Source organism: Callospermophilus lateralis, chromosome 14 (assembly GCF_048772815.1).
Source record: "Callospermophilus lateralis isolate mCalLat2 chromosome 14, mCalLat2.hap1, whole genome shotgun sequence".
Classification (NCBI taxonomy): Eukaryota; Metazoa; Chordata; class Mammalia; order Rodentia; family Sciuridae; genus Callospermophilus; species Callospermophilus lateralis.
In genome coordinates this window covers 81,089,395-81,097,949 of record NC_135318.1, presented here as the reverse complement: position 1 = coordinate 81,097,949, position 8,555 = coordinate 81,089,395, and positions in this window count along the sequence as shown.

The window sequence follows — 8,555 nt, the reverse complement described above, 5'->3', positions numbered from 1 at the left end:
GGAACGAAGCATCAGCTGAGATGGAGATGGACAGATCTCTTGGGGGAGGGGCTGGCCAGCAGGGTGACATCTCCCTGAAGCTCCTGATCTGCCTTGGCCACAGCCTCCTGCAACCCATGGGGGAGGCCTGACTGTGTGGGGCTGGAGCGCCCCCTGCTGAGCATGAGGGAGGACACCCCAGACTGAGGTTTTCCTTTCCCAGGAGAGCACCTCACAACTGGTCTATAGGCCGCCTGACGGGGGACCCTGCCTCGGGAAGGCTGGAGGAGAGGCCAGACTCCCATCCATCACTTTTAAAATGTCACCTTTAAAATGCTATCTGTTGTCTCCACCACAGGCACATGCCATTTTCCATTTTAATAATATTATTGAATCTTAGGGATTATAGGAAAACAAGAGCCTCCTCAAAACAAAACCAAGAAGACAGAGGCGGTGAAGGCAGAATCAGACACGCAGTCAACATAGACCAGTAAACAGGTCAGGTGGGATCCAGGAGGCCAATTCCCTGAGGGACTGAAATGCTACTGCCTTCAGAGCCCTTCCTCCACCCTTAACAGATGACCTGCCCCTGCTCCAACCTGTTGCTAAGGTAACCTTTCCCAGCAATGGTCCCTCCCTAAAGAGAGTTATAAAGTTGCTAATTAAAGTGTTGGGGCAGCTCCATTTGGCCCTCTTTCTTCTCACCATCTGGCCACCCCTCCTGAGCATCTCCTGGGCCTAATCACCTAGCAGAAAGGAGAGAGGTAAGGGAAGAGGGCAGGAGAACAAAAGAAGCCTAAGACATAAAAAGGGCAGAACACCTCGCTTCTGGGGATACCAGGATCCAGCTGTGGCCCCTCCTCTCTCCCGGCAGAAGACTGTGACCCCTTTTTAAATAAACCCCTCTTTCTATGCTTGCCTGGGCGCGCTTCTCTGTGTCACTCTTGACCATGTGAGGAAGCAGGACTCGTCAGTAACGGGGTATCAAGAGGACAACTTTCACAGCACTTAACATGCATTGTTTCACATATCCAGGTCCCGCTATGCAGCAGTCACCGTCCACCCACTGTCCACCCACTTTGTTTCATTTCCTATCCCAGGATCCACTGGCTTCCACCTAGATGTGGCCAAGTGGAGGCACTGGCAAGACTGGAGAGTGGAATGCAGGCAGGAACCGGGATATTAAACCCCCTCTGCCTTGGGAAGGAATTCCCCAATGCAGCCACTGGGCGCCCAGTTTCTCCAGCCCTCAAGGAGGGCCAGGGCCTCCTGTGGCCACTCAAACTAACAAGTGTTCTCTGCTGTCATCACCTGTGAAGAGGTTCTCAAGGTAAATTGCCTTGTAGAAATGCCTAGAGTGGTTCATTTTTCTGATGGGGTCATGACTGATCCCTGCCATGTATATAGTTTTTGGTTAATTTAGAACTAATAATCTATCATTTTAATCTAATAATTTATAATTAATTTATAACTAATAATCTATCATTATTATAACTAATAATCTATCATTTAGTCTAGACAGATTGTCCTGTCTCCTTAGTTCTTTACCAACCTTTATTATGTAAAGGTGAAATTTTTAAGCTGATTCTAAGCCCAGAGCCTGAGTAAAAGTGTAAAAGATCAGACATTGTGAAGTTTCTAAACTGCAAGGCTTGGGTTGTAAAGTAAGAGACCATTGATATGTTAAATTCCTCGGCTACCCCGGAGCCTTTGATCTCTGTAGCTGTTAGGACAATACCGGAGCTGCCCCAGTAAACATTCTCTCTGACTCCTCTGGTGGTCTGATAACTTGGGACTTTGAGTCGCCTGGCACTAGGCACCCGGGGCCCAGAACCAATCAGTTTAAATATTCCCCCGCACTTAAAAGTAACCAATCACCCCCGTCCAATCTGTTCCCGCCAGTAAATGTGTTAATCTTGACTCAGAGTTGTTGTTCAATTTTCCCGTCTCCTGTTGATTTGTTCTGATGTATGCAAAGCCCCCCCCCTCTCCAAAAGGTGTACTTAAACTCAGCTTAATCTCTGCTCTGGGCCCTGGGCTGCTCTTCCTCTTTGTGCAAGCCAGCCTGGGGACTCAGCGCGCTGATCCAATAAACTCCTCTTGCACGTTGCATAAAGTTAGTCTCTTGGTGGTCTCTTCCTCCGATGCTTCGCCGGACCCTTAAAATTAGTGGCTGCATAAATCACACCTTGATTGACTCATACCATTCCAGTTTCCAGTTGTTGCTGAACTGTAACTGTAGCACGAATGCCTTTGTGCAAATATTTCTATCCACATTTCTAAGTATACACACCAGCTGGCATCCCAGAAGTGGCAGTAAAGCAATGACCCACTTTAAGATTCTTGGTATATACTGCCAAAAAAATCTCCAGAAGGCAGGCCAGACCAGTTTATGATCCCACCAGCAGTCTCAGACAGCTTGTCTCTGTAGCTCTGATTAGTCTGTTTATGTAATAGTTAAAAAAAGAAGTGTGTTTGGGTGGGGGTCCCAGTTGTTGCTGTTCAATGTAGGGGTGTTTTGCTTTTATTGTTGGTGGGGTGGAACATTTCTCAGGTGTTCATTATCCACATGCACCTCCTCTTTGGCAAACTATCTTGTCCTATGCTATACAGTCCTTAGTGATTCTCTTACTGGCTGGGGTGTCAGGAAGGGTCCTGAGAGACAAACGTCAGAAGCTGGTGCTCATGAAGTCAAGCAGAAGGGTTTATTGAAAGGATATCGCGCACCTCCAAAGTGAGTGAGAAGGCTGGAAAACTGGGTTCAGGAAATAGGTAGAGTCACAGAACCAGCAAGCTGGAAATCTGAGCCAGATGCCACCACTGCCATTGCCAGCCTGATGCTGTCCTGGCATCGCTACACCTGCTGCTGCATTCTGGATGCCACCAGCAAATGAGCAAGAAGAGACCCCTGCCTCCTACTCCCTGTGACAACCTGCAGGCTGCATTAATCCCTTCCCTCGCTGGGAAGTGGAGTCTTTCCCCATGGTACCAGCGTGGGAGAGGCACTGCAGCCTTGAGGAGCTTGCTGCTTCTGCAGGACACTCCCACCGTGGCCTGGAGGCGTGTCCCCCGAAGGCCCATGCTGAAGGCTCTGTCCAGCCTGGAGCCTCTCTGGAACTGGGGGAGCCTTTAGGAGGTGGGCCTGAGGGAGGAAGCCAGGTAACCAGGGCCAGCCCTGGATGGGAAGATTGGCCCCAGCCCCTCCCTGTGAGGTGAGATGCTTCCCCAGCAGGTGCTTCTGCCAAGACGTCCTGCCCTGCCACAGGCCCAAAGGCGACCATGGACTAAAACCTCTGAAGCCTTGAGCCCAGATAAACCTCTCCTTCTTCCCTGTTGATGATCTTGGGTATGTTGTGACTGTGAGGGAAAGCTGACCAGCACAGCTCCTCAGAGTCCCGCAAGGCTACATTATTGACCTTCAGGTCCTCAGCAGTTCCACTCCCACTGCTAGCAGTGGGTAAGTGTCAGGGCTACTGAGTCATCTTTGTGACTCTCTTGGATGACCCATGGAACATGGGAGGCCCAGAAAGCCCCAGACATTGCAGCCTCGGTCACACCAAGGCAGATGAGCCATGCCCAATTCCTGTTCGACCAGCAGGACTAGGAGCAAATGAAAGGAGCTGGTGTTCAAAGCCACAGAGTTTTGAGGTGGCTTGTTATCCACCAGGTGATGCCCTGGGCAGCAACAGCCAACTGAACAGGCTAGGTCTGTGCCCTGACTGCCAGCAGGGAGTGAGGACAGACAGGTCACCTTCAACAGAGAGGCAGCAATGGTTCACAGGAAGTTCCCAAAGCAAGGAATCCCCTGGATGGAATAAGGGGATAGGACGCAAGGGAAGACCAGAAGAAGAAAAAAAAAATCCATTGAACTCAGAACCAGTCCTTGTCTTATCTGTATTAAATTACATGCCTTTTATATATCGATAGTTCTCCACAAATACTGGCAATGTGTCTCCTGCCCAAGGATTACACTCTGACTTCCACTCCCTGCCTGTGTCTGGGGGACTTCCTACAAAGCGCTCACTTTGATGGAAACACTCCTATTCTCTCAACGTCTCCCAGGCCCCGTCAGCCACTATGCTCCTCGGGGCTACCTGCACCCTCCACATCCTCACTAACCTGTCACTCTGCTATTCCCCTTCCCACTCCACCATTGCCTGCGTGCCTTGTGTGCCTACAGGGAAGAAAATACATTTCAGTGGTATAGAAAAACAATGTACTATTTAAACCAAAAGAAAGCAAAGGAGGAACACAGGAATAACAAGACAAAACAATGAAAATGTGGTCATGCCAAGACTTGTAGAGGATGTCCATAGCAGCACAGCTCCTAAGAGCCTCAGGAAAGAGGCAGAAGAGGCCATCTAGACAGAGGACGGTAACTCATGGTTGCTTCTGGCTGGGGCTGGGGACACTGACTGATGATGGCCCAGGGACTCTGGAATGACAAAGGTTCTAGAATCAACTGTGGTGATGCTGTGAATAGACTGAAACCACAGAATTATACTCCAAATAGGTGAAAGTATAGTATAGCATGCGGACTCTATCTCAACAAAGCTGCAAACATTTCAACTAAAAATTTTTTAGAGATTCAGCTAAACTCTAAGAGGCTTTCTCTGACATCTCTGGGCACTGCACGCACACGTGCATACACATAGCCCCGCATAACTCCGGATGACACTTCACAAGGTTGTTAAAATGACTAACAATTTCTCTCTCAGCAGCTCCCAGAGCAAAGTTGGCAAGACATTTTAATCAACTGTTCTGCATATACCAAAGCAGACAGCACTGGACTCCACAGCCTGTGGCTCAGCTCATGGTGCACCTGCCAGGCCCACCCCCTGGACATTCAGCAGTCAGTCACTCTGCACATCCCCATGCCCGTCATCCAAGGTCCACATAGTTCAGGATGGGCAGTCTAAGGTGATATTTAACATTCATGAAAGGCTTCACAAGCAGTAACATTCTAAGCTCTTGGCACAACATAGCTCATTTAATCTGCCAAACCACCCTAAAATCATGCCCATTTTTACAGTGAGAAAAACCAATATTTCAAGGTAAATATAATTGGTACCAAAGCTAGAAAGTATAAGATGGGATATCCATCTCAGGTTGCAATCCCCGTCATACTCACTACCCACCTTAGGAAAACAGTAGCTCACACCTACCTAAAAATAACCTAACAGAAGCTAAAGCAATGGCATCCTCCTTCTGCAGCTGGGTTGCTGATAAGGTCAAGGAGATCATCTACTTCAGGCTCAATCTCAGTCCCAATCAGGCAGCTTTCCATGTGATCAGCTCTGGTGCTCGGAAATGGAAGACCAGAGGACTGCGGCTTGTCTGAGACCAGAGGAGCTTTAGAAGAGCTAGCCAGGCGATGCCAGCATCCCCTGCATTTGACACTTGTGTTCTCCAGCACTATGGCCACTCACATGAGGACACTGAGCACTTGGAATGTGGCTGATCCAAAATGAGATGTGATGCGAAATAGACTGTTGTGAGACCTGGTGAGAATTCTCACCTAGTGAGAATTCACTAAGACAAAGAGAAGTGGCAAAGAAAGAGAATTGGAGGAAGATATGCCGTGAAGGTGCAGTGGGGACAAAGATGTCTGCCATGGACTTGGGACCTGGGCTGACATTTGCTTCCAAGTTCACTATTCACCTTTGGAGGCTTTCTGTTAGGAATGGCTTTTGCTGAGTGAGAGATGATGGACAGGTTCCTGCGTCTTGCTCGTGATGCCTAGGGCGCATGCACCGAATGTTCATTCCCAGGTTTTCATCAGATGCATGAGATGCAGGCAGTACTATGAGGTCTTACGTAGGGGGTTTTCCCTTAGCCTTGGGAGCCTCTGCACACGAACCTCAGGATGGTCAGGCAATCTTCTTAAGAAACAGGATCTTGTGATTTAAGGAAACTGGCCCATTGTTTTAAATGCCAACAAGCATTGTGTAAGATGCACAAGGAAATGGGGTGAGAGTCAGAGCAAGTGCCCTGATCTAACCTGCCTTATACTTGATACAAAAAAAATATAAAACACTGATTGTTAAAATAGTCATATTTTAGATATTTTGGATTAAATAAAACTTTCAGAGGTTAATTTCACCAGTTTCTTTTCAGTGTGGTGACTAGAAAATTTAAAATCACGTTCCTATTGAACAGTGCTACATGAGTACTCCTCAAGGACTCACAGAGAACAGGAGGCAGTCTGCGGCACAACGGGACAGGGGTCACACCAGCTAAGCTCAGGGGTCAGTGCTCCAGGACCTTCAGGACTCATCAGTGACCAAGGACTGTCTCACCCTCCAGTAAGACCAGCTTCTAAAGTAAAATGTAAATGGATTTCCTGTCCTATGTGAACTCTAGTGTGGGTTCCTTGAATGTGGACATCCATTTAAGATGTAGACCTCTCTGAACCAGATATAGTGGTGCACACCTATAATCCCAGTAACTCAGGAAGGGACTCAGGCAGGAGGATCACAAGTTCAGGATCTTGCAACATAGCAAGACCCTCTCTTAAAAAAAAAAAAAAAAAAAAAAAACCTGGGGAGGGTAGAGGAGGGGTAGAAAGAAAACAGGAGATGTAGCTCCTTCTGTCATCAGGGGACACGTGCAGATCTTATTGCCCTGTGTTGAACCTGGCAAGAGATGCCACCACCATGCAGTCCAGAGACAGTGGCTGCCTCCCCCATAGCTGGGGGCTCAACACTGAACTGACTTTATTCATCGGCCTGCTTAACAAGGCCACTGAACCCTGAAGTGCCTCTGGCTTCTGACTCCACTTTATGCTTCCACCTATGGTGCACATTAACCACCATGCCCGACTCCCTCTCGCTGCACCACAGCACCACTGGGTATTTACCTGCAGAGGCCCTGGGACACACCTGGGTGCTGGGCTAGAGGAAGTGTTCTGCAGTGCCACCCAGCACAGGACTGGACCCTATCAAACACCATCTGATTACAGCTGAGCACGGAGCGAAGGCTGACACAACTCAATCCTACATCAGTTGTGAGGAACGAGAGGCAGCGACCATTCAGGCATTTAAGGTTGCAAGGAAGTGTCCCCGTACCAATGCTGAGGGCAAGAGCCACACTGGAGGACTCAGAGACCAGGGACCCAACTCACCCAACCCAAGTGAACACGTTAATCAAAAGGGGTGCAGGTCATGCTTATACAATACTCAGGATCTTCCCTCTGGATCCTGGGAAGACAAGAGCCCCAATAACTGGGAACTGGTGTGGCCCCAGTCAGGACTTGGCCTGGCACCCACAGCCAACCATGGCGTTCTCCTGCTGGACATAAGTAATGCCACAGAACACAGACAAGGCCACTGTGGGATATGGTGAAACCAGCCAAGATACCCCCATAATCATGTTAGACAAACAGGAACACCGTTGAGGCCACCAAAAGGACAGATAACTGCTCCTGGGAATCACTGCCAGTTAGGCAGCAGGGAGAAAAGGCCCACTGGCCTTCCTAAAGAAAAAAAAAAGGCTCTAGTGGAAACTAAGATTAAAGAGACTTAATTCAGACCTGAGTGATTTTCTTCCTTTCATATCTCCCAGAAGCTGGGCAGATTCTTGGTTACAAACCTTCCTGAAATTCCAGACTTGCCCCTAGTCCTCTGGGCCCTCACATTAAAGGCAGGTTCTGATAAATGGTTCCTTTCACCCAATTTACTTTGAGTACAGTTACAGTGAATTATTTCATGGCAGAACCTTCAATCAAAATTCACCTCCAGAGCCGACTGCTGTGCATGTGCCTAAGGTGTGGTGGGTGATTTGTTTTCAAAAGAAACATCTCATGAACATTGAGACCTGCAGTGTGACCACAGGTGTTGAGCACGAGAAGCCCACAGGAAGTTCACATGTGGGGTGGAGGGTGCAGGTGGTTTGGAAACCCAGTTTAGCTCCATTTATTTTTATTCCCAAATTAAATCCATGCCATGAAACCTTTGGATTACTTGGAAACATTGCTCTATCAAGTTTTCTCAGCTAAGATCTAGAGCTCATTTTGTGCAAAAAGTGTCACCAATCCAAAATAGTCTTAATGAGGAATAATGTGCTCCCACCCAACTTCTAACAATGGGTGGGACAGCTGTTTCAAAAACTCTCAGAGTGAAGAAGCCGTGGTCAGTCCTGGCCCTCATTTATTCTTCAGCCTGACTTCGCAGGAATCTAGATGCACACAAAAATGACAGTTACAGAGCTCAAGCCTCAAAACAGAAGGTAAGCTGAGAAGCAGGCTGCTCAAGCACTGTACGAAGAGTCGGCACCAGGGAAAGCAGGTCGCTGGGCAGGAAGACAGCAGGACAGATACCCTCCAGGCCCATGGAGAATCGTCACCAAACTGGCTACAGCCTTTTCCCACCTGTGAGTTGGATTCTGACCAGTTCACTGCTGATTAGGCAGCAGGGGCAATAAAGGGAAAATCCAGGCTCCCCGTCCTGATGCTTCTCGCCTCTGGGACTGAGGAAGGTTTCACCAGCAGAACACCTGGGAACGAGCACAACTCTGCTCAGCTGTGTTGCCCTCCTGGCATGACACAGAAGGGCTTTAAATGGACAAGGACCGTGGGA